This window comes from Neoarius graeffei, chromosome 13, assembly GCF_027579695.1.
Source record: "Neoarius graeffei isolate fNeoGra1 chromosome 13, fNeoGra1.pri, whole genome shotgun sequence".
Classification (NCBI taxonomy): domain Eukaryota; kingdom Metazoa; phylum Chordata; class Actinopteri; order Siluriformes; family Ariidae; genus Neoarius; species Neoarius graeffei.
This window is the reverse complement of record NC_083581.1, coordinates 47,626,622-47,654,207: the sequence shown is the minus strand read 5'-3', so window position 1 is coordinate 47,654,207 and position 27,586 is coordinate 47,626,622. Positions and strand designations below refer to the sequence as shown.

At 43.2% G+C, this 27,586-nt stretch overlaps 1 protein-coding gene across 7 annotated transcripts in view; it reads right to left on the bottom strand.

The window, feature by feature from the left end:
• zbtb46 (zinc finger and BTB domain containing 46) overlaps nt 1-27,276 on the bottom strand; it is a 187,848-nt gene extending 160,572 nt beyond the window's left edge. For 4 of the 7 annotated variants that reach the window (XM_060937920.1, XM_060937919.1, XM_060937914.1 and 1 more), the window contains exon 1: nt 27,083-27,276. The gene's annotated coding sequence lies outside the window, so the exon portion shown is untranslated. Of the gene's footprint in view, nt 1-26,972 lie in introns of all 7 variants that reach the window. The other 3 variants (XM_060937917.1, XM_060937918.1, XM_060937916.1) reach the window with 1 other exon arrangement.
• Between the last annotated feature and the right edge of the window lie 310 nt (nt 27,277-27,586).

Genomic DNA, 27,586 nt, shown 5'->3' with positions numbered 1-27,586 from the left:
TTTATCTGTCACAGCCACTCTTTACCAAATTTGTCATAGATGATTGTTAGATGTTTCGCAAACACATGAACAGTTATTAGCCAAAGGCATTTTTGCTCATTGCAGTGATCCCTCATAGAAGTTATCGTATGGATTTTGGATTTTCAAATGCATTTGTCCATAACAGTCACTTGAAATTGATGAAGTCACCAGACAGGAAGAGGGCCCATATCTAAGCAACACTTTTGATATATCTACACCAAAATTGGTGAACTGACTCAAAACACAGCCCAAATGGAGTCCAGAAAAAATGTGCCCCATTTTACCATGGGGGGTGTTATAATAAGAACAATAACTTTTTTTATCATTACTCTTCATATCTTTGGTCTAAAATCATGAGCATGAAGATGATCTTCAGACTAAGCCTCACAAAAGTTATTTGTTGGCTTTTCGATTTGCAAAACCATTCACCTGTCACAGCCAACTGAAATCGACAGTGAAGCCACCAAACAGGAAGCAGCAACACTTTGATATATCAAAGCCAAACTTGGTACATGGACGTAGGACCCCGTTTTGAGGAAGCATAAAATAATTGTCATTTTACCACTAGGGGCACTGCAAAAAGCAAAAATGTGTTTTGGCTAATAACTGTTGCTGTGTTTATCTTTAAAAGAAATTCTTGTGTGGTTTCATACCCTGGGAGGTGCCAAGGCTGAGACCTCACAAGCTGTCATGTCACCCTAATTGATGCGGCAACCATATTGCTTTCCCATCTTAAAGCCATCACTGACCCACTCCTGGACCCCATGCAGTTCACCTACAGAGCCAACAGATATGTAGACGATGCTGTCAACATGGCTCTCCATTTCATCCTCCAGCACCTGGACTCCCCTGGAACCTATGCTAGGATCCTGTTTGTAGATTTCAGCTCTGCCTTCAACACTATCATCCCAGCTCTTCTGCAGGACAAGTTCTCACAGCTTAACGTGCCTAACTCCACCTGCAGGTGGGTCACTGACTTCCTGTCTGACAGGAGGCAGCACATGAAACTAGGGAAACATGTCTCTGTCAACCGGACCATCAGCACCGGATCCCCCCCAAGGCTGCGTCTTCTCTACTCTTCTGCCTGTATACCAACAGCTGCACCTCCAGTCATCAGTCTGTCAATCTCCTAAAGTTTGCAGATGTCGCCACCCTCATTGGACTCATCTCTGATGAGGATGAGTCTGCCTACAGGTGGGAGATTGACCATCTGGTGTCCTGGTGCAGGCAGAACAACTTGGAGCTCAATGCTCTAAAGATAGTGGAGATGACTGTAGACTTCAGGAGGACCTCTGCCACACCCTCCCCCATCATCCTGTTTGACTCCCCAGTAACCTCTGTGGAGTATTTCTGCTTCCTGGGCACTACCATCACTCAGGACCACAAGTGGGAGATGAACATCTGCTCTCTCACAGAGAAAGCACAGCAGAGGATGTTCTTCCTGTGGCAGTTGAAAAAGTTCTGTCTGCCAAAGACAATGATGGTGCACTTTTACACCACCATCATTTAGTCCATCCTCACCTCCTCCATCACCATCTGGTATACTTCTGCCAATGCCAAGGACAAGGGCAGACTGCAGCACATCATTCGCTCTGCTGAGAGGATGATTTACTGCAATCGTCCATCTCTTCAGGACTTGTACGAGTCCAGGACCCTGAGGAGGGCAGAATGGATTGTGGCCGACCCCTCCCACCCCAGACACAAACTTTTTGAGACACTGCCCTCTGGTAGGAGGTTGCCATCCATTAGGACCAAAACCTCACATCATAAGGCCAGCTTTTTCACCACTGCAGTTGGCCTCATCAATAAAGTCAAAGACCCCCACTGACTCTAACCTCATACTCTCAATGCATAACGTTAATGTCACACCATGCCATTTCATGGTCATGCCATGCCATCTTCATTCTGTGAACTTTTATTGCACATTCCGGCACACACTGCACAGCTTGGTTATTTAAATAACCCATTGCACATATTCTCTTCTTGCACATTTCATGTCATGGCTCTTCATCTTCATCCTGTGACCTATTATTGCACATTCTGGACATATTGTACAGCTTGGACTTTTAAATAATCCATGCACATACTCTTTAAATGCGTCTCTTTCTTTTTCCAATTGTATATTGTGGATTTCTACATATTTTAAATTCTATTTATATTACTACTTTAGTCTCTTACTAATTTTTTTTTATCTTAACTGCTCATGTACCAGCCACCAAAGCAAATTCCTTGTATGTGAGAACACACTTGGCAATAAACTTGATTCTGATTAGATTTTATTGAAAAATTTCAAGGGCCACAAATTTTGTGCAATCTTCAAAAAAAATTGCCACACACAATCTTCAGACCAAGCCTCACAAAATTTATTTGTTGGCTATATGATTTGTGAAAGTGTTGACAATCGAAACTGGCACTGAAGCCACCAAACAGGTAGTAAGGTCATGTCTCAGCAACACTTTAATGTATTAGCAACAAAATTGGTACATGGACTCAGGATTAGAGCTGAAGATCTTTGCCCGAACCCAACAGGACCCGACGGGTTTGGTCAGGTTCGGGCTTAATTTCTGTCATTTTACTCGGGCTCGGGCCAGGCTCGGGTTTGCGCGGTAAATGAGCGGTCAGGTAATGCGTTTCAATTAGCGCCAGAAACATGCAAAAATGGATGCCGAGGAGGTGAAATGGAGGCTGGCCTCTGGCGATTACGTTTTGGTTGCACCGTCAGCGAAAGTAAAGTCTGAGGTGTGGAAAAGTTTTGACCATGTCCATGATGAGAATGATGAGCCAGTGGGTTATGTGAAATGCAAAAGATGCGAAGTTCTGTTTAAGTATAATAGCAAAACAACAGGGAATTCATCGCTGATAAGACATGTTGATCGAAGCTGTTCAACACCTGCCAGTGATCAACCTACAGTCAAATTGTTTGTTACAGCATTTAAACCCATCCCTGCCACGGTGAAACAGTTGGTGACAGAGAAGTGTGTCACCTTTTGCTGTAAAGACATTAAGCCTTTTAATGCCGTAAATGGCGAGGGGTTTGAAGAGCTGGCGCAAGAACTAATTAATGTCGGGGCTGCATATGGGAGGGTTCCCATAAAGTCTGTTATTCCCCGCCATGTGATAATTGCGAAGAGGTGCACTGACATGGCAGAAGAAAAGAGAGAAGCTTTAGTGCAGAAACTTAAGAATTTGTTGAAGGATGGCACAGTTGCAATGACCACAGACATGTGGACAGAGGATTATCGGAAAATTAGTTATTTGACAATCACATGCCATTTCATAAGTGAGAATATGGAACTGGTGACAACTGCAATGTTCCCTTTGGAAGAGGCAAAGATGGGAGAAAATATCAGACGGGAGATATTGAAATTACTGGTGACAAAGTTTGGCCTTGACGCTTCCTCTCTCAGCAAAATTGTATGGGTGATCGATGAGGGGGCAAACATTAAATTAGCTCTGTGGCCATACCAGAGATTGGACAGCATTGACCATGTCATTAACACGGTACTGCGCCATGAACTCGACATTGCTGAGTTATCCAAAGCCGACGGTGCTCCGGACACAGGAGATACCATTTCTGCTGCTAAATCATTAGTGAGGTACGTTAAACAGTCTGGGTTGGCTGCGCAACTGTCAACAACATTGCTGCAAATGGGAGACACTCGGTTCAGTCCAGTGTACCTCATACAGGCCAAATATCATGAGCTCCATGAAAAGCTGGAGGCACGAGGGGAGAGCGCACACATTGAAAAAATAGCATCGGACACACTGGGCTTTTTGATTAACTTTCTGAGGCCGTTCTATGATGCACAGCGGGAACTTGAGGGAGACAACTATCCAACACTTAATCGTGTGTGTCGTGTGTGAGAAACTGAAACGCCACTGTCATCCTAATGCCCTGGACTCCCCTCAGCAAGCTATCGTGCGTAAACGGCATGAAGACTGGCTCGCGCGTAAAGTGATAATACAGGACCTCCACAAGATCGCAACATTTCTCTGGCCAAAGTTTAACCAACTTAGAATGTTATCACACTCAGACAGGAATGCCGTACATGCCCGCACTCTTCTGCAAGCCATGGCTGCAGGTGCACAAGATGTGGACCCAGAGCTCTCCGCAGTCGAAACCACTCCTCCGGCAAAAAGAGCGAATTTTGCGGAGTGGGAAAATGTACAGCAAGCTGACTGGGAAGATGATGAGGTCACTCGCTACATTGAAACGGCTGTCATGGAAAATGAAATGGATGTTCTTGGCTGGTGAAAGATAAACAAACCATCCTACCCAAAACTTGCAAAATTAGCCAGATCAGTACTATGCATCCCGGCCAGCAGCAGCAGCAGTGAAAGGGTGTTCAGTGCTGCTGGACGCACCATCAGTGAGTGCAGAACCGTGCTGAAGCCATCTACAGTGGATTCAATAATTTTCCTCCACAAAAACATGTAGCCTAATCTTGGTGAGTAAAGGTTTTTCAAATTATAACTAAACATTAATTGAGTCTTAAATGCACAGTGTAGACAGAGCGTATAGGCTAATGTAGGTATTATTATTTTATTAAATTTCAGCTGCTGTTCATCGTCGCGTTGAGGCCGGATTGTGGAGAGACGTGGGGAAACAAAGCCTGCAGAGCCTTTATCTTAATTTTGTTATTGCCAAATACACATCTTAATTTAGAATTTATCTTAATTAAATTTGTTAAGAAAAACACATGGGCGGCACGGTGGTGTAGTGGTTAGCGCTGTCGCCTCACAGCAAGAAGGTCCTGGTTTCGAGCCCCGTGGCCGGCGAGGGCCTTTCTGTGCGGAGTTTGCATGTTCTTCCCGTGTCCGCATGGGTTTCCTCCGGGTGCTCCGGTTTCCCCCACAGTCCAAAGACATGCAGGTTAGGTTAACTGGTGACTCTAAATTGACCGTAGGTGTGAATGTGAGTGTGAATGGTTGTCTGTGTCTATGTGTCAGCCCTGCGATGACCTGGCGACTTGTCCAGGGTGTACCCCGCCTTTCGCCCATAGTCAGCTGGGATAGGCTCCAGCTTGCCTGCAACCCTGTAGAAGGATAAAGCGGCTAGAGATAATGAAATGAGAAGAAAAACACATTTTTATTGGTGCATTGGCCTATTCACATTCTTGATGATTGTGGAGAGAGGCGACCGCAAGCAAGCCCAGTTTTCGTTCGTCTTGGGCCTAATCTCAATTTTACGTAACTTTTCGTGTCAGGCCTATTTCGTTAGTTCCAAATAGGCCTACCTATGTTAGTTTAGAATTGTCTGGGTTTTTTGGGGGGGTTTTTTGTCGCTAATTGTTTTTTTATGCCTTAATAGGCTTTGGCCTATTTATAGACTATGCGTAGGCCTGAGATATTACGATGCTAAAAGGGGACATTTTATTTATTTTTTCCAAGTTCCAAGTGGCCTATAACCTACTGTACATCAGTCATGAATAAATGATGTTAAAAAATGTATAAATGACTCATTCTTGGCAAAAGGCAAAAGAGCTGTGTGCCTGCGCACATTTGAATAGCCTAATGTCAGGCTGTAAACGGGTTCGGGCTTTTAAAACGGTGTACTTGTCGGGCTCGGGTCGAATTCTGTCGGGCTCGGGCCGGGTCGGGCTTGACTTTTCAGGCCCGATTACAGCTCTACTCAGGATCCCATTTTAAGGAAGCACAAAACATTTTGGTCATTTTGCCACTGGGGGCACTGCAATAAGCAAAAATGTATTTTGGATAATAACTGTTGCTGTATTTGCCTTAAAAAATAATTATTGTGTGTCTGGTCAAACCCTGTCAGGTCCCAAGGCAAAAACCTGGCAAGTTGTCATGTCAACCTAGATGTGGCTGCCATTTTATAAAAAAAAATGCTTAAAACTTTTCACAGGTTACAAATTTTGTCCAAACTTTTACAAAATTTGGCACAGACTATTTTCAGAACAATCCTCACAGAAGTTATTTGTTTTTAATTTGTGAAAGCATTCTTCCATCACAGCCCATTAAAATTTATCAAAAAGTTTAAACGTTTTTCACAGGGTACAAATTTTGTCCAATCTGCACCAAATTTAGCACAGATTATCTTCCAACAAAGCCTCACAAAAGTTATCAGACAGATTTTGTTGTATTTTCAAAACAATTCATCTATTTCAGCCTATCAAATTTGGTGGCAAGATGGCCAAACAGGAAGTGAGCTCATATCTTAACCACTCTTTGTTTAACTGACATGAAACTTGCTGTGAGCACATACATCCATGCCCCTGACAAAATGACATGATGCTTCAATGGCAACTATGCCCTACTGGCTTGCTTGGCCCCCTCATTGCTGCTTGCAGCTGTATTTCCAATTAAACTTAGTGATTGATGTCCAAGACCTGATAACTGTTGGCAGTTATTTTAATTGTGTCCACCACAATAGCAGTGGCTTAAATGTTAAAAATGTGTTTCCATTTTGTATTTTGCAAAATATTGCTTTATTGAATCAAATGACAAACCACCTCATGTGAGCATATAAACTTTTTTGTAATATTTGAGTGTTTTCTAAATTCATGTGGTCCCATTACCCGTTTAATTAATTCACAATTTCAAATTGAGCATTAAGCAGGTTAATAGAAGTCCACCTAGAGAGAGATAGATTAACCTTCAAGTTATCTCATCTCATTATCTCTAGCCGCTTTATCCTGTTCTACAGGGTCGCAGGCAAGCTGGAGCCTATCCCAGCTGACTACAGGCGAAAGGCGGGGTACACCCTGGACAAGTCGCCAGGTCATCACAGGGCTGACACATAGACACAGACAACCATTCACACTCACATTCACACCTACGGTCAATTTAGAGTCACCAGTTAACCTAACCTGCATGTCTTTGGACTGTGGGGGAAACCGGAGCACCCGGAGGAAACCCACGTGTACACGGGGAGAACATGCAAACTCCGCACAGAAAGGCCCTCGCCGGCCACGGGGCTCGAACCCGGACCTTCTTGCTGTGAGGCGACAGCGCTAACCACTACACCACCGTGCCGCCCCTTCAAGTTATGTTCAGGAAAAGCATTTAAAATGTTTATTAAAAAAAAAAGGCATTTACTAAAGAGGCATAAGGAGCAACAGTGCACTTCTCTTTTAGCAACACCGTTCATTCAATTGTTAGGAGTAGGGGATTTCCAGTGCTTTTCTTTCTTGTTCTGAGAGAAAGATATTAACTGTCATGTTTGATAATTAACATTTTTGCTAAACTGTCATGAAGAGGGCGCTAACACAACAGTGTGGTGTAAAGTGCTCAAAAACCCAAAAGCAAAACAGCTCAAATCACTATGTTTTGTTTGCCACATACTGTACATACACTCCTAGGCTCATTCTTTAAAGTTAGCTTGTTGATTTTAAAGGAAGTTCATTAGCTAGCTACATTAGTTACCTTGGATCAAGTGAATTTTGTTTTTCTGTACAAGTGCTTCTGTACACTTTGAAATGTACAGTAAGTAAAGTATATTTTATTGTCTTCATTGTATTGGAATCCACTGTTGTGCATGAATGAGCGCCGTTCATTGAACATGCTCATATTTTTGTTGAACTGTGAACTGAATTAATCATTTTGAAACTAGTGAACGTGAACTAAAAAGCTGGTTTCCACCCGCCAAAAAACATCAGAAGAATAACAACTGTGTCCCATGGCAGCACACAAGGAATTACATTTGTAAACTGATCTGTTTGAAGTTGTCCTGCTTTATGATACATTAAGTGGTAAGACATATTGGTTTTTCTTAACTTTTAATAGTGTCTGTCTGTGATTCGATAGTACTATACAGTAATTCGTTTAGTGTGGGAGGTGTCAGTGATTGGAGGCTGGGTAGGGATGAGTAATGAAAAAAGAATAGCACAAAGCAGCTTATTAAGAACAATTTTGGAAGAAATGAACATGAATTAGTTCATTTTTGGGACTGTGAAGTGTGAATGTGAACTAGTTAATTTTAATCTGTGTGAACTGAACTTTGAGCTAGCTCTTGTTAAGTGTGAACTTGTACAACACTATTGAAATCTCCCAGTTTCAACGACAGTGGCTGACCACTGGATAAGAGCTGCTTTATTGATGAGCTATTACTTCAGTTCCTGTTTTCCATAATCCTCCTAAGTTGCAAATGAACTTGAAGCCAATTTCTTAAATTTAAGTCATGCTGTAAACATGTGACAAGTTTAGTGTCAATAAAAAGTGTTGCTGGCATACACATACACTCTCATTAACTGTTTGGCGGTTTAGCTGTCAAATCCATTTTGGCTTTATAGACAAACCATCCATCATATTAAAAAAAATCTGAGAAACAAGTTTTGTTTGAGTTGGTCTCCCAATGCTGTCTTCCAAATTCCAGATTTTTCTTCTTCTAAAATCCCCCCTCCCCGGGAGAGGGGGGGCGACTGTAAAAGAAGAAAAATCTGTAGACAAAACCTGTTGGATTCCCTTTTGCCAGGATCAGACTACACAATATTTTTGTCTTTCATGACAGTTACCATGTCAAATTAGGCAGCCATAGTGCCAGAAATTCTTGCCACATCTTTGCTGGGAGATTGGCAACTAGGGCTGGGCGATATAGCTGAACAATTTTCACAGTAAAATGTTTCACTTCAGTTGATATCGATAATTATTGCTAATGATCTATTCCCCCCCAGTTTTCTCTCTAATATGGTCAATTCCTATCCACCAGACCGGTCTCTCCTATCACATAACAGCCACTAACTAGAGAGGGCAAAGGCATATGACGCCAGCAGACCTCAGCCGCTTATGGAACATTAGGGGTGGTATAACACACTCAGAGAAAAGTGTCATTAATGGTCAGAGCACAGGTCATTGGGATTCAAACTTGCGATCTCGTGATAATAGGCTGAACACTTTTTTCTGTTGCCCCACTCAGGAATATCAAACAACCTAGAGTTGAATATGCAAAAAACTGTGGAGATGATTATTAATTACGGAAGGAAGCATCGACGACACCTTCCTATAGAAATAAATACCTCAGCAGAGCAGAGTCACACAAATTCCTGAAATGGGACCAAAACATCAAAACAATCACCAAGAAGGCCCTGCAATGCTTTCTGCGCTGCAAAGAACTGTCTTATTTCCGTCTTATTGTAATCCTCCCCTACATTATGCTGAATCAGCAATATCCACATGTTTCATGAAACTTCTGTATTGTCTTCCTGTACAGATATTTTAGTGTATTGTAATATACTCATATTATATTATATTATCTCATCTCATCTCATTATCTCTAGCCGCTTTATCCTTCTACAGGGTTGCAGGCAAGCTGGAGCCTATCCCAGCTGACTACGGGCGAAAGGCGGGGTACACCCTGGACAAGTCGCCAGGTCATCACAGGGCTGACACATAGACACAGACAACCATTCACACTCACATTCACACCTACGGTCAATTTAGAGTCACCAGTCAACCTAACCTGCATGTCTTTGGACTGTGGGGGAAACCGGAGCACCCGGAGGAAACCCACGCGGACACGGGGAGAACATGCAAACTCCACACAGAAAGGCCCTCGCCGGCCCCGGGGCTCGAACCCAGGACCTTCTTGCTGTGAGGCGACAGCGCTAACCACTACACCACCGTGCTGCCCTATATTATATTATAGTATATTATATTCTCTGGTAGGGCGTCACGGTGGTGTAGTGGTTAGCGCTGTCGCCTCACAGCAAGAAGGTCCGGGTTCGAGCCCCGTGGCTGGCGAGGGCCTTTCTGTGCGGAGTTTGCATGTTCTCCCCGTGTCCGCGTGGGTTTCCTCCGGGTGCTCCGGTTTCCCCCACAGTCCAAAGACATGCAGGTTAGGTTAACTGGTGACTCTAAATTGACCGTAGGTGTGAATGTGAGTGTGAATGGTTGTCTGTGTCTATGTGTCAGCCCTGTGATGACCTGGCGACTTGTCCAGGGTATACCCCGCCTTTCGCCTGTAGTCAGCTGGGATAGGCTCCAGCTTGCCTGCGACCCTGTAGAACAGGATAAAGCGGCTAGAGATAATGAGATGAGATGAGATATTATATTATATTATATTATATTATATTATATTATATTATATTATATTATATTATATTATCTGGTCAATGTGCTGTCCCATGCTATGACACTGCACCAAGAATTCCTTGTACACATTGGACACAGCTAATAACAGCATTCTGATTCTGATTGTTCTGATTCCAACTTAACCTTTTGGATCTAGCACTTTAGGTGGTACACTTTAGGTCCTAAAGTGCTTGAGTCACATAACCAAAATTGAAGTCAAGGTAGCTGAGACTGAGCTTCATCACTGGGCCAAATTTTATTATTTAAAAAAAAAAAAAACCCTTTAAAGCATTCTACAGCTACCACAAGAGGAAGAAGAGAGAAAAGCACAATTCCAACAGGGTGCCTATGCACCTTCATGTTTGCTGCCGCCCAAATTAGTGAGTACTCTCACTTTGTTTGATGTCTTTTTACAATAAATAAATTCTGTACATTCAGTGTCTTGAAGTGTATGGGGGTCTGAATTTATGGATTATTTAGATACATTATGTAGCTAAATCTTTCTGGGCACCTGACCATAAGATTCATTTGTGCTTTTTGAACATCCCATTCCAGATTTAGTCCTGATTTTTCAGTTTGCTGTTATAATAACCTCCCTTCTTCTGTGAAGGTTTTTCATGAGATTCTTAGGTGTAGCTGTGGGGATTTGTCCATGTAGCCACAAGATCATTAGAAAGGTCAGGCACTGATGTCAGCTTGGGGCACAGTTGGTGTTCCAATTCATCCCAAAGGTGGGGTGAGTTCAGTTCTCTGTGCAGGCCACTAGTTCTTCCACTCTGACTTGGGAAACCATGTCTTCATGGACCTCACTTTGTGCACAAGGGCATTGTTGTGCTAAAACAGGTTTAGCCTTGGCCCCTTAGTTCCAGTGAAGGTAAACTGTAATGATACAGCATACAAAATACATCCTATACAATTGCTTCCAACTTTATGACAACAGTTTGGGGAAGACCCACATTTGAGTGTGATGGTCAGGTGTCCACAAACTTTCAGCCATATGGTGTATATGGTGTATATGGTGTAAGGCATAGATTCCAGGAGTCCCTATTGTATTTTATAATATGCAGTGAATGTCAAGAATTAAATGCATTGATGTCTAAAGGTTAGAAAGAAAGCGCTCTCTCTCTCTCTACTTTATATGGTTTTAAAATCAGTACTGTAGCAGGCATCCTAACTTGTTATCCACACAGCTCAGTCCACAGCCTGGGGAGCAACTTTCATTCACACACACTCACACACTCCACCTACTCACACACTTAGAGTTCAGCTGCATGTCATGTCAGCCTGCACTTCCATCCTACTAGCCCCCGCTACACACACAATACCAGTTTACCAGCCCAACCGCCCCCGCTTCCATATCTGTCACTCCTTTTCTCTCATTTCCAATTCCTCACCCCCGACCATCTACACACACTCCCCTTTCTACGCAGCTGATCATGTGCAACCACTCTCAATAAATTTAATATTTATATTCAACTATATCAACCCTCATTCCAGATACACATATGCTCTGTGTATGTGAGACCTCTCGGACTGTAGTACACACATGCACATAAATATTCCTTATAAAACATTATGACTGTAAACATAAAAATAAATTCAGGCAGTATTACATTGTGTAATTTTTTTAAGCAAACATGGACCTTTAACACTTCATTTTGTTGCAGTTTTACAAAAAATTGCAGTCAGATCAGACAATATGCTAGAATGTCATGTTTTTAAAGCTTTAAGCAGACTTTACAGCAAACAGCAGACCAGGTCTTAAAACATCATGCCTGCAATTAACAAAAACAACGACAACAACAACAACACCTACGTATATATCATTAATGTAACCAATACTGCATTTTAAAGTATGCAGCAGTACATAATGCCTCAGAAGTTTTCTACTTCTCTCTTGTGAAAACCTCTTGCTTCTTTTCTTCATAAACTGAAAACAAGTTCCATGCCTCAGTCCACTGTTGACAGCAATACTACACCTGCTAGGAAGTCAGTTAACACAGGCTACATGAGCAAAAGTATTGGGACAGATGGTCCTAAAAAGGAAATAATGCTTATTAAACATACAGGACACTTGTTCCATGGAATAAAACATGTATTCTATTCCCTTCTAGCAAGTTTCATTCATTTAGTTTGATAGCATGCAATATTATCATATCGCTTATCTTCGTGTATTACGTCACTCTACCCAGTGGCAAATGAGCGTTCAATATGGTTTACGATATTGCATGTTGTCAAGACAACATGACATCACACGTTGGAGCTGATGTGGCTGATGTGATCCAAGGAGAATGTTTTCTGCTACACATGCGCAGAAGCATTTCTTTGTTTGCCAGGAAAGAGAGACACATTGAACACCTGAAAGGTGACCAAAACTTCATTAGGTATTCTTCACGCATATTTACAAGAGAAAAACAGGAGTTTTTGGAGTTGGACCATTTTTATTATTAGAACTTTGACTTTTTACATGTACATTGGATTGACAGAACACTGAATTACACTGGATCAGAATCAGCATTTGATATTGGTAAGTAACCCCCGTTTTTAAATTTTTGTAAAAATCTATGATCGTTCCATCAAACGTGTATGTACAGTTGTGGTCAGAAGTTTACATACAGTGACATGAATGTCATCTTGGATATGAATGTCATGGCAATGTTTGGGCTTTCAGTAATTTCTTTGAGCTGTTCTTTTTCTGTGGCAGAATGTACAGCATACATCTTTAATTAAAAAAAACTAGAATTTGGTGCACAAGTTTTAATTTTCTTTGGGTTTTCTGAAATCAACACAGGGTCAAAATTATACATACTGGGTCAAAAATGTACATACAGCACACCTAATATTTGGGTAAAATATCTCTTCACAAGATTCACCTTGACCACACATTTTTGTTTACCATGAACAAGCTTCTGGCAGAATTCTGGTTGGATATTTCATGACTCTTCATGGTAGAATTGGTAGAGTTCAATTAATTTATTTTTTTCTTGGCATGGACTCGACTTATAAGCACAGTCCATATATTTTCAATAGGGTTGAAGTCAGGACTTGTTTAAAGCTTAATGTTAGCCTGCTTTATTCTCTACAACCAGCTCTGATGCGTGTTTGGGTTCATTGTCCTGTTGTAACTTCCAAGTCGTGTTCAAGTTTCTGATGGTTTATGCTGAAGAATTCTGAGGTAGTCCTCCTTCATTATTCCATCCATTTTGTGCAATGAACCAGTTCCACTGGCAGCAAAACAGCCCCAGAGCATGATGATCCTACCACCAGCTGGTACAGTGTTCCTCTGTACATGGTGGTCATTGTGGCCAAACTACTCAATCTTTGTCTCATCTGACCATACAGCTATCCTCCAGAGGGCTTTTTTCTTTGTACGTGTGGTCAGCTTCAAACTTTAGTTCAGCTTGAAGGTGCCAATTTTGGAGCAGGAGGTTATTTCTTGGATAGCAGCCTCTTAGTCCATGGTGATCCAAACTGTAGACAGCGATCCATCAGCTTCCAGTTCATGGCAGGGCTGTGCCATGGTGGCTCCCAGGTTGTTTCTGACCATCCAAACCAATTTCCTTTCAGCTGAGGGTGACAGTTTGGGTTTTCTTGAAGCAAAGTGGCTTGGCAAAGTGACAACACCTCACAATAATTTGGATACAGTTGTTTGAACTGATCTTGGAATTTGCTAGCCTAGTAAACTAGACCCACCCGCCTAGCGGCCAAAAATATTCTTGCCTATGAGTGGGTCTAGCCTCGCACCATATCAACAAAACACCCCGGGCATCAAATCGTGCCCGCCAATCACAACGCAAGGTTTTTGTTTGGATTCTTTGGGCAGGCTTTTGCAGGAGTGACGACAAGGCTGCGTGACGCTGGAGAAAGCACAACAGAAAAGATGGCTACGGCTATTGAACAGCGCTCGTTTGACTCCGCTTTGGAATCAGTTTTAGAAGAATTAGACTTGGAGTTTTCGTTGAAACATGAGCACGAAGAGGCTCTCCGCTCATTCCTTTTCAAGAAGGACGTTTTCGCTGTTTTGCCGACCGGCTATGGCAAAAGTCTGATCTACCAGCTGGTTCTGCTGGTAGCCAAAAGAATGGGGCTAAGTGAAAACCCTGTGGTGGTAATTGTCTCGCCCTTGGTAGCCCTAATGGAGGACCAGGTGAAGGAGGCAAACAATTTCGGACTCACAGCCATGCAATTGGGCGTCGATGAACCAGCGAAGATCCGAAGGGGCCAGTGCCAGTTGGTGTTCGGCAGTCCGGAGGCATGGCTTTTACAAAAGAATTGGCGCGACATGCTGGGGACCAAAGTGTTTCAAGACAACGTCCTTGGAGTCGTGGTGGATGAGGTTCACCTCATTTATAAATGGTAAGAGGCATACTCTTAACTACGCAATAGTAAAGTGTGTGTAAAGTATATTCCTAAAAGATGACGGCGATGCTTGGTAACAGTTACACTTGGCCCTTAGCTATTGCCAGTACAACAGGCCAAATGTCGGGACTGCTCCCTTATTTATCCTCCTCAGTTTACGTCCTTTTAATGTTAACTTTCTGTCACTCTGACTACGTCACAGTCACTGTTGCGCTGATTGGTCAGAGCGTTGGCCTATACGCACAGAGACAGTTTGAAAGACAACGGGTTGTTCCTACCCACACCCTTCGGAAATGTCTACGACCAAGACCAGACTAAATATTCACATTTAGTCTGGCTTGCCAGGCTAGGAATTTGCAGTTGTTTAGAAATGGCTCCAAGAGACATTCTGGAGTTGTGTATATCTGCAATCCTCTTTCTCAGATCTGCACTGAGCTCCTTGGACTTTCCCATTTTACTGTGTGTTGGTCAATCCAATGAGTGCTGTAAACAAACCCTTTTTATGAAGGCACAGAGAAGCTACCAGCTGTAGTCAATCATGATCACTAACAGGAAGTTAAGAGACCTCGGCCTTGGCAAGATAAAAGACATTTTGGAAGTTTCAGCACCTCTGAATTAATAATCTAAGTGAGCGTATGCAAATTTTAACACTGTATGTGTAATTTTGACCCTGTGTTGATTTCAGAAAATCCAAAGAAAATTAAAACTTGGGCACCAAATTCTAGTGTTTTTTATTTTTATTTTATTTTATTATTAAAGATGTAAGCTGTTCAATCATTCTGCCACAGAAAAAGAACAGTTCAGAGAAATTACTGAAAGCCCAAATATTGCCATGACATTCATGTCACTGTATGCAAACTTCTGACCACAACTGTATAATAATAATAATAATAATAATAATAATAATAATAATGGCTTTTTGTCTTCAACTCATTCAATACCATGCTAGCTGAATGGAATACATCTGATCTACCACTCAAAGCCAGCCAATATTATTTAAATATTTGGTGGCATATCCCTTGCTTCCAATATCTGAATCAAGCTGTTGATCCACTGCCATCACCAACCTGTTGCAGACTTTTTTCACTGATTAAGTCCTTTGTTGTGTTAACAGTGTGATTTTGGACACTGATCCAAATGTCCAAAATCATATTTGGACATTTGTGTCCAATGATGAGCATGATGTTCCTCCCAATTAGAATGGATGCTTTTCTCTGTAAAGTCTCATCTCATTATCTCTAGCCGCTTTATCTCTGTAAAGTGACAGACATAATGTTTCTGTATACTTCTGAATTTATTTTACTGTTACTATCATGAGTTACATCATCAAAAAAGATTTGTGAGCCCAACTTTGGCCTTTCCATAGCCTTGGTAGAGGTCTTGGTTCCAGAACTTTTGTGTCTCATTTCTGTATTTCTTTGTGAATTCCAATTTGGATTTCTGATTCTTACTGCTGATGAGTCGTTTGGATCTTATGATATGGCCTCTATATTTCTGCTCTCTAAGTCTTCTTTGAATGGCAAATCGTAATACCTTCACCCCTGCCCTTTGGTGGTTGTTGATGATGCCATTGATTGTTGTATTTTTGTTTTCCTTCACAGCTCTCACAATGTTTCTTTCATCAGCTGCTGTTGTTTTCCTTGGCTGACCTGATTGATGTGTGGTTTCTTTCTTTTTCAGGTAATTCCAAATTACTGTATTGGCTATGTTCAATGCTTGTGCAATGGCTGTGATTGATTTTCCCTGTTTTCTCAGCTTCAGAATGGCTTGCTTTTCTCCCATAGACAGCTCTCTGGTCTTTGTGTTCGTTTATCCTTCAACAACGAATGCAGTCTTCACAGGCAAAATTCAGGGCTCAAACCAAGAGTAGACATTCAGAGCTATTAATTGTTTAAAGGTGCCATAGAATGGACCATTACGTTGGCACAGTTGGAAAAGGAGAGTTCAGTATACAGAACTGCATACCATGAACCTCAAACACTGCTGTCTCCTCTTTCAAATGTACACCCTACATATGCAAAAGAGGGCGCTAAAACAGGCCAATTCTTGACTGTTTCATAACAGTCAAGACCCATGAATGTTTACACCCCATAACTGTCATTGCACAAATCCAATTAAATTAAATGTGGTCGGTACACCAGTCATTATTGATATAGATGTCACTGCTCTTACTGTAGTCCTTTGTTTGGTCAGTGTGGTGCAGCGTTCGGTTCATTAGCTCCACAGGCCCATCGGGAACCGGTGCACTGAAAAATCAGTATGCAGTAGTCCCTCAGTGATCTTTGTATGTTCAGCCACAGCCTTACTTCATCGATCTTCATCCATTTGCGAGGAAAATGCTTGGCAAAGGAAGTCTGTGCAGAGCACTTTGTAGCCTGGCCTGCACCCTGGCGCACCACCATGCTTGTGTATTCTCTGTGGCGCCGCATTTGTTTCCTTCTGGCTGGCATGGGGATTCATGGAGCTCCCTGTGTTGGCTAGCTCTTTTGTGATGCTTCCACACTCGCTAAAGTTGCTTAAAAACTTATTCACAAATGTGCTTGATGTTAAGCAGTTCCTCGCGGCTGTACGAACAATTTCCCCTGGCGACTAAACTCATAATAAAGATAATAAAGACAATTAAATATTATAAATAGCATTGGTAAGGAGAACGCAGAGCTGATGCATTTGGATGCACTGCCGCACATTTCACTCCCGACAGTTTCTCAAACCATGAACAATATCGAGCAGGCTTCCATTAGCATTTGACACTGAAGAGAGGTGCAGTTCCAAATTTATTATCACAACTGGAAACTGTAAGTAGCCATGCTATGTGATTCTGTCTTCTTTTTGATGGCTGAAGCCAGGTCAAAGAAATAGCCTGCGTTGTCAGATAAATCTACAATATGAGATACACCTATGTCAATCCTTTTGTTAAGTAAATCTCTAATTTATCTATTTATTCATCAACAAAACATAACTCAGAAGGTAACTAGTTCAGCTGCTTAGACAGATATCCATTCTAACTTGCTATTTGGACATGTTGCTGTGAGCCATCATCAGTGTTGCCAGATTACTATTATTAAAGTTTGGCAAATTTCTAATAACATTGACATTTGGTCAGCGTAAGTTTCCTTTGTGAACATGAGAGCTGCTTTATGGTGAATGAGATTTAAATGACTATTTGATTGAAATATACCAGAAAACATCTGGCAACCCTGGCCATCGTGGTGCCTGTGTGAGCCTTCGTTCTGCAAACCAGCCAATCAGAACAGAGCTCATCAACATAATGACCCCACCAAAAAAGGGAATTGAGGTTTTTCACCCACGTGACCAAGTCATGTGATGCATCGTTAGGCTGCCATTTTGGACATCACGGCTCGAATCAGTTTGAATGCGAGGAAGGCGACAAACGAAAAACATAAAAGAAAAAGGAGCGAGATGCAGAAAACACCTTCACTATCCAGCAACGTAGGGCATTTACAGGGCGAGCAGAGGGAGAGGTATTTGCAAAAATTGAGGTTAGCAGGCTTAGAGAACGACGTTTACCTGCTTCCACCAGGATTGTTCACTGATGTACGGAAGTACATGAAGCCCTCATCTTTACCTGACTTCGGCCCAAATGATCTGTATACCTATGTTGTTAAAAACCCATCGCCATACACCGGTATTGATCTGAAAGCGTATAAGAGTTTGGATGCCTACAAATATTTTGTGTCAGGCTGGGTAACATGCCTACATCAGTGGGTCGTCCCTGGAGCCGGTGGTCGCCATCTTATTACAGCTAAGGTTTGTTCACATTTTCATTTACTTTCGGTCCTCAAGATAAACAAAATGTTATTAAATGTCATTGAAATAACTTCTTAGTCTGTTGAGACATGGCCCGTTATAAATTTGCTGTTACCAGGCAATGACCAAGAACTGTATTATTAGGGTCGGTGTCTGTGTTGTAGCAGTGTACTAGCAGCTAGCTGTTAGCACTAGCTAATGTCAACAACATAGCTAGTATGTTACTGTAGCAATGTTTACGTTCAGTCATTTGGATGACTGTTAAAACCTTTCAGTCTCAAGTTTTTCCTTTACTGTATTTACTAGTTTACTGTAATTATGATCCGGCAGCTATTTACACCGGATCCAGTGTAAATAGCTGCCGGAGTGCGTTCTGGAACCTCGGCCGGAGCACTCCGGGAGCAAGCCGGAGCGTGCTGCTTAATTTGAGGGGGAGCAAGCCGGAGCGCGCTCTGGAACCTCGGCCGGAGCACTCCGGGAGCAAGCCGGAGCGTGCTGCTTAATTTGAGGGGGAGCAAGCCGGAGCGTGCTCCGGAACCTCAGCCGGAGCACTCCGGGAGCAAGCTGGAGCGCGCTGCTTAATTTGAGGGGGAGCAAGCCGGAGCGCGCTGCTTAATTTGAGGGGAAGCAAGCCGGAGCGTGCTCCGGCAGCTATTTACACTGGATCCGGTGTCTATATCACGTTTTTTTTTTCAAGCTGGTTCTCCCTCTCTGTCTGCAGCGTTAGTATGTAGCTTGACCTTCAAAATGGCAGACACCGGGGCGTCACGTGACCCTGTGACGTCAGGTGAAAAACCTCAATAGAGCTTGTTTCTTCCTAGGGCCAAAGCAAAGGGTTGTAAATGGGCGGGTAAAACTGAATCTGGACTTTTTTTTTCCCTCAACCATAGTCACATACCTTCTATTTAGACATCAGATAACAATTTAAAATAATGAATAATGCATGTTCTGGAACCTGTAAGCAATCAATCTAACAGGGCACACTTGGGCAAAAAGAAACACCTGTCAGGCACACGTTCCAATATTTTGACCACTTGAAAATGGGTGGGTTCAAACAAAAATATGCCTTGTTTAACACATCTCTATGGACAGTAAATACCAGTCCATCCATCCATCCATCCATCCATTATCCATAACTGCTTACCCTGTGCAGGGTCGCAGGCAAGTTGGAACCTATCCCAGCTGACTATGGGCGAGGGACGGGGTACACCCTGGACAAGTTGCCAGATCACCGCAGGGCTGACATATAGAGAGACACAACCATTCACACCTACAGTCAATTTAGAGCCACCAATTAGCCTAACCTGCATGTCTTTGGACTGTGGGGGAAACCAGAGCACCCAGAGGAAGCCCACGCAGACACGGGAGGAACATGCAAACTCCATACAGAAAGATCCCTGTCAGCCACTGGCCTCGAACCCAGAACCTTCTTGCTGTGAGGCGACAGTGCTAACCACTACACCACCATGCCGCCCCAATACCAATTCAAGAAAACTGAAATTCTGATTTATTATCTCATATTCATCTTTTGATCTCAAGTCTGAGCACAACAAAAATCAAAGTATTGGTCTTGCCATTCCAATACTTTTAGAGGAAGACTATAAGTCTAATTGTGTTGCCTGGATAGTCATCCCAGAATTTATGTTTTCAGTTTTGGAGTGACATGTAGAGAGTTTGTTTGTTTTACACTTAATGTTTTAACAGACATCTGTCTGTCATCTGTCATACTAGCTCCACTGTTCAATAAGACAAAACTGTCAGCTGCACATTCAGCTATCTCTGATAGATTTTAGACTGGAAGGGTGTATATACTGTATATGTGTATTTACACTAATATACACTTACCAAGATGTGACCCTGGTTAAGAAAAATTTTTAACCCCAGTACATCTTTAAAAAGGAGGAATCCTTATGTGTGTCCACTTTCAGCCACGTTTACACCATGTTAGAAGATAGACATCATGTCAGTTGCCCTGTGTAAGCTACATTTTACTGCTCAATTTAGCTTTTAATCAGTTGACCAGTGTTTGGACTGTGCAACCATTTGGAATTCTATGCCACACTGTATATATCAGAATAACATTGACTTGTTGCAATCACAATTATAATTTTTAGGACTGCACTTAGCCTAAGTATACCAGTACAACAGGCCCACTTAAAGGTGTCATTCCATGACAAACCATTTAATACTTGCTCTTTTTGAAATACCATAGGTCACTCAGAGTTGCATATGCATGCTGCATGTGAAAATGTTCTTCTACCCCCATTCCCTGTATTAGCTATGAAAGAAAATAGACGGAAAAATGAGCGAATCAGAAAAAGCCCTACGAACTTACGTCACTTCGAAAATTAGTAGTCATGGCCTCGCCCATAACCCACTGGAGGGAGCGTCACAGTGCTGTTAGCCAATCAGAAGCGATATGTTTACATGTCATGAATATTCATGAGTAAGAGCTGAAATCCTGTCGTTCTCTCCCCACCCACTCCTCCACCAAACTAGAACAGCCTGAAACAGGAGCACCACAGCATTTTTTTCACCAAAACCGGCTCACAAGGCATTCATTCATACTAGAGACCACCGCACAATTAATGAAAAAAACGATGCAATGACACCTTTAATTACAAATTACAATTATTTATAGAGCACTGCCATTCACAGGTTTAATGACAAAAGCAAATCTCTAAACACTGACCAACCAACTTCTACATTTTGGTGCTCTAAATATTTTCATCCACATGGTGCACCTGTTGTGAATGTAAGTGTGAATGGTTGTCTGTGTCTATGTGTCAGCCCTGTGATGACCTGGCGACTTGTCCAGGGTGTACCCCGCCTTTCGCCCGTAGTCAGCTGGGATAGGCTCCAGCTTGCCTGCGACCCTGTAGAAGGATAAAGCGGCTAGAGATAATGAGATGAGATGGTGCACCTGTACCAATGGATGTCTTAGGCCCAATCCCAATTCTAATTTCTACCCCTACCCCTCCCCCTTCCCCTCCCCCTTGGCCCTTCCCCTTGAAACTGAGCTACAAGGGATAGGGCTTGAAATTCAACCCTTACGTATTGGGATAGCCCTTCAATGATCGCATACGTCATCGCGTACCTCCGTCAGCGTTTACGTTAGCAAAACGCGACCAAATGCGTCATTGGCTGCGACCAGCTGCTACAGTCAGAGCCAGAGGCAGAAATCTCTGCTGGCAGGGTGTGATTTGTTAACTAACACCACTGAATGGGATATCTTTGGCGCTTCGTGCACCACATCCGACAGAATGAGGTGTCAGAACACTCATGTAAACAATAAAAGCGAGAATAACAGAACAAAACGTACGCAGTCAAGCAACCGAAAACAATACTCACTCCCAAAGCTTTTTAGCAGCAGCTTGGATTTCAGAAATCACTGCTCATTCTCAGCTCGAAAGCGAATCAAGCGGCGTGTTTCCTCTGGATAACAACTTAAAACACGTAAATAATGGAGAAAATACATTTATGACAATCTTTCGCCGCGGGAACCGCCATCTTTCTGAAATCCGCATGAAATCTCGCTGAAATCCGCATGGCATTGTGGGAAATCACTCAAACCCCTTCGTTCGGAGTCAACTCCAGGAAAATCTCCGTTTGAAGGGGTACAGAAGCCCTACCTCTTCCCCTACCCCTCCGCGTTAACTGGGATTGGGATACCCCTACCCCTTCACGTGAACACGCAAAATGGAGGGGAAGGGCCAAGGGGTTGGTCCAAGGGGTGAAATGGGATTCGGCCTTACAGTGTGAGTCTTGTAGAAGATTGATATCTAGTTACAGATTTAGGTATGGGCGACGTAGGCAGCCCCTCTCCCCCCCCCAAAAAAAAGGGAGGCATCTTGCTGGAGATGGCATGGGGCACCCACACAAAAAAGCTAGAACGGTGACATTAGTGCAATCAGTTTTCTATTACTCGTTTACATGTCACGTGAATGATATGTCATAGTGTGGGTCAGTTAACCTTGTCGGAGTGGGTGACCTGATTCTAGTTTGTGAGCTAGGCAGGCTATTTCAGAAGTAGGAGATGGGGAGGCGGTCAGGGGCAGGTTAACCTCAGGTCTCTCCACAGGAAGCCTGAGGTAGGGGAGCAGGGGTATCTATCAAATAACACACATCTAACTTTTTATAGTACTAATGCAATTAGTAAAACCAGAGGGGAAAAATGCAAAAGATGAAGGTATGCACCTATGTCATCTCTTTAAGAGTATAATATTATGCATGTCATGAACTAGGCGAGTATAACACTTAATGTTTGTTAGCCTACGTTGCTATGTTGCATGCTATGCTACTACACATAGGGCAACAATATTCCATTTTCTGTCCAACTAGCTTACGTAACAATGGATGCAGTTTCACACAGTTTCATCATGATAATGTGTGTAGCCTGCAGCAAAATGATTACAACCTAACTAACACATTACTGATTTGGCTAACTTTCACTGAGGTGATGTGATATAAAGGTTTTCTGTGTGGTCCTGAGCTTCATAAGAGGAATTTCCAGTGATGTAGGTTAAATTAAAATATGTCACTATTATACTGATATTTTGTATCTTTGGTGATATATGGAGTCTTTTATGCCAAGAATTAGCCAATGAGGTTGGAGAGTTCATTTGGTTCCTATTCTGAAAGTTTGGTAAAATGTGCATTGTGAGATTTGTGCGACAAATGTATTTCGGGTGTCAGACTCATATAAGTTTCAAGTCTGTATAGCGCTTTTAACAACAGACATTGCAGGTTTACAGAATCTGAATGACCCAACATTGTCCCAAAGCAGGCTTACAGAATCTGAATGACCCAAGACATGAGACAATTTTATCCCTAATCTATCCCCAATATATACTGTATTTCAATGCAAATTCGGGGCACTTCTGAAATATTGTAGAGAAGAAAGAAGAAAGCATAACTTTATTCACAACAAGGTACTTAACCCCTGACTGCTCCCTGGGCGCTCTAGTGTGGCTGGCCACTGCTCTGGGTGTGTATGCGTGTGTTCACTGCTTCAGATGGGTTAAATGCAAGGCCAGATTAACTATATGGGCCTGCAGCACAGTGCCCAGGGGCACCAACCACTCACAGCCAGTGGGGGGCACCACATGACAGAAACTTTAAAAATATTTTTCGTGAATGTTTGTACACTTAAAATGGTTATACACTTGACATTGTTAAATAGTCATATATAATTCATTATGAACACTAATTTCATAAGAACAACAACAATAATCATAATTCTGAGCAAGAGTGGCCTATGTGACCATTAACCCCCCTTTCCTCAACCTGTCAGTTGAGCCAGTCCACCTACGGTGAAATGTATCAATTTTTTTAAAACCGCGGTAGAAATGAAAAATGGACAGACATCAACTGAGTGGTTGTGCGAAGAGAAAATTTAAAAAAGAGAAAGACTCCAGGTGTGTAGCTGCAATTAAAAATGTTCCAGTGTTAGATCGTATTTTTATAAAAACATCGACAACTGCTGTCACTACCAGCGCTGAAGCCGAAGCTAGTGAAATCAGCGATGCTAGTGAGGGAGATGGCCCTGCTAGCACTAGCCGGGGAGATGCTACAACCACAGCCAGTGTTAGCCGAGGGGTCGGCGACGACGAGGATCCCCTTGAGACATACAAATATATGCTGTTCATTTTTGAATAAGACATTTCAATATGCCTACATGCATATCGTTGGTTGTTTTCAGTGAATTTGATGGGCTGATGTAGCCTACTTAATAAATTTTCAATGAGGAAGAATGACCTTGTTTATGTGTACTATTGTTTATGTATATGCTACTATTTTTGACAGCAAAGGGCAAGGTTTGTGAGTGTGTACAGGAGGTTACTGAACGCGTGCGCGCAGTGTGTGTGTGTGTGTGTGGGGGGGCACTTGAGGTATAGTGCCCAGGGGCACCGCACTGGCTTAATACGGCACTGGTTAAATGCAGAGGATGAATTTCACTGTGCTTGAAGTGTGCATGTGACAAATAAAGGTTTCTTCTTCTTCTTCTACGGTATTCATCACACACTTTGTGAAATTTCCTCTCTGTATTTAACCCATCTGAAGCAGTGAGCACACACATGAGCAATGAGCACACACACAAACCCAGAGCAGTGGGCAGCCATGCTAACAGCGCCCGGGGAGTTAGGTGCCTCGCTCAAGGGCACCTCAGCCAAAGGCCGTCCCATATTAACCTAACCGCATGTCTTTAAACTGTGGGGGAAACCGGAGCACCCGGAGGAAACCCACGCAGACACGGGGAGAATATGCAAACTCCACACATGCCCTTTTTCCACCAAATCAGTTCCAGGGCTGGTTCGGGGTCAGTGCTTAGTTTGGAACTGGGTTTTCTGTTTCCACTGACAAAGAACTGGCTCTGGGGCCAGAAAAACCGGTTCCAGGCTAGCACCAGCTCTTTGCTGGGCCAGAGGAAAGAACCGCTTACGTCAGCGGGGGGGAAGTTGTTAAGACCAACAACAATAGCAAGACTGCGAAAGGTCGCCATTTTTAAATAAGCGACGAGATATCATGGATGCAGTAAAGCAGCAGTCATCCATTATTGTTGTTGCTGCTGCTTCTTCTTCTTCTCCGTGTTGTTGCTTCGATGTTCGCGCCAAGGTTTATGCAAACGCAGCGACGTAACTGATGTATACAGTGACGTAATGACGTGGCTCCCCTTAGCACCCCGAGCTATGGAAAAGCAAACTGGTTCTCAGCTGGCTCGCAAGTTGAACGAGTTGTGAACCAGCACTGGCCCCGAACCAGCCCTGGAACTGGAACTGATTTGGTGGAAAAGGGGTAACAGAAAGGCCTTCGCCGGCTTCGAGCCCAGAACCTTCTTGCTGTGAGGCAACCGTGCTAAACACTACACCACCGTGCCACCCAAGCACCTTATGAGTCTTCTCATCTCATCTCATCTCATTATCTCTAGCCACTTTATCCTTCTACAGGGTCGCAGGCAAGCTGGAGCCTATCCCAGCTGACTGCGGGCGAAAGGCGGGGTACACCCTGGACAAGTCGCCAGGTCATCACAGGGCTGACACATAGACACAGACAACCATTCACACTCACGGTCAATTTAGAGTCACCAGTTAACCTAACCTGCATGTCTTTGGACTGTGGGGGAAACCGGAGCACCCGGAGGAAACCCACGTGGACACGGGGAGAACATGCAAACTCCGCACAGAAAGGCCCTCGCCGGCCACGGGGCTCGAACCCGGACCTTCTTGCTGTGAGGCGACAGCGCTAACCACTACACCACCGTGCCGCCCAAGCACCTTATGAGTCTTATTTTTGTCTACATTTTTAAACATGATTATTTCTTTGTAACTTGTTTCAAATGTCTGAATAAAAAATAGTGTAGAATGGTGCTTGTTTGGGAGGTTGAGGTGGATAGACAACTTTTTGTTGTTGGTTATTTGGGAGCTCGGGGTGCCAGACAAGGCACTGTTGATATGGTATAATGGGACGTTGGCCTATTAATAAAAAGTGTCCCAGGAGAACGTGAAAGGCATCAGAAACAATCAAACAAAATCAGACAAACCGGCTACCGCAGGCCCATCAAATACCAGATGCCAGAATGATACCCCACCGGTACTTTTGGTCATTATAATATTAATATAATTACATTTTTATAAACGTGCCCTGTAAATACTCGAGCAGCATCAGACACGCCCATAAAATAGATAATCCTTGCATTACTCTGAAACATACGAACCGTGTGCGGCATGGCAGCGACACCAGCAGCGGTTCTGCAAGTGGATTCACGCGCCTTACTGTTGCTGACGTCGCGGCTGAAATTAAACAAGTGCTGAACAAGTGGCATGCTTCCCTTTATACAACCCCGAGCGACAAAATGGAGGAAAACGGAACTGACCAGCTTAAGTGGACACCGTGCGGAGAAAGACACTAACACTACCCACACAATAGCCCAAATACAGCTCGGAAATACACATCAACCCGTGTCTCGTTCTTACCCGGCCATTATCGCATCACACTACACTTTATTAAGTTGTGAGAAGTGTTACACAAAAGGAAGCGGGGGGAATTTAATATAAAGGAGTCTTTAAAAAACCCTCCTTCGGTTCAGTGCACTAAGGTAGGGGGTGTTGACGCAGCAGAAATTTCCAGCAGGAGAAATTCCCCTTAATGGAGGTTAAACGAGGGGAGAAGACGAAGAGGATGTGAGGTTTAAGCTCTGAGCTTTTTTTTTTTTAATTATTATTATTATTATTATTATTATTATTATTATTATTAAAATCCCCGAGACCGCCCGTCTGCCAATTGCGGAAGCAGAACAACCGGCAGCTTGACGCCGGAGATCCGCGAGGCCAAAGAGTCACGATACGGTTCAAACTTGTGACGAGATACTGTTGAATGTGTCAAGTCGAATCGGCATAAAAATGGGCGAAACGGGCTCAGCGAGAACACCCGACATCCTGCGCTCAACTAGAACCGGTTTGTTGTCCGCGCGGCTGTCATGTGTCTCACCTGGCTGTTTGGAGAGAAGGTAACTGTACTGAGAACAGTTTACAATTGCGCAAACCCATAAGCTGTCAAAACTCGCTTCAAGACAATGTCCCTGTAAGGACTTCCTACTTCAATTCACCTTGTCCGAGGACTACCTGACATATCAAGTCCACACACTTAAGTCCATGTGTGTGTGTGTGTGTGTGTTATAAAGCGCTACCTGGATACCATTGGAGATATTCTGTATTATGGTCAAATAGACTCCTGTAAAACGAGTGTTAAAGGATGAGTGAGAGAGAGAGAGAGAGAGAGAGAGACGCAGAGCCTACCTGTTAACCCATGAATGAGTTCAGGGTTCGAGCGCTGCCGACGCGTTGGGCTTCAGTTTCTCAGCGTGAAAGTGTGAGAAACAAAAGATTTCAGAAATGCAGGTTCTTACCCGACGCTTCTGTCAGTGTAAAATCCCCCTGTTCTCTCCGCCTGTCTCTTTTTCCTCCTTCAAACTCTCCCACCCCTGCTTTTCCGCGTTTCGGTATCAGGAACCCATCTCTCTCTCTCTCTCTCTCTCTCTCTCACTCACTCACTCGGTCGAGTCTTAGCCACAGGAAATGAGGCAGGACGAGCACGCGCTCTCAGCCGCACGGTGGCACAGTGAATAGACACGTCAAACCGTGGACAGCTCCAGTTTAACTCCCAGCCCCGCCTCCACACTGTGATCAAAGAAAGTATGCGAGAAAAGACTTCTACTACTGCTACTAGTACTACTACAACTAGCCTGCTAATGCTTCTAATAAAAATAATAATTATAAATAAAGCTGCTCGCCTAGCTGGGTCCAATAAGAACCCGTTGCTAATAGCGCTCCCAGTGGCTCGTCCTTGACAAGTTACTTAGAACACTAAAAAGAACTTAAATATTGCTCATGTGTCATGCAAAATTCCTTAT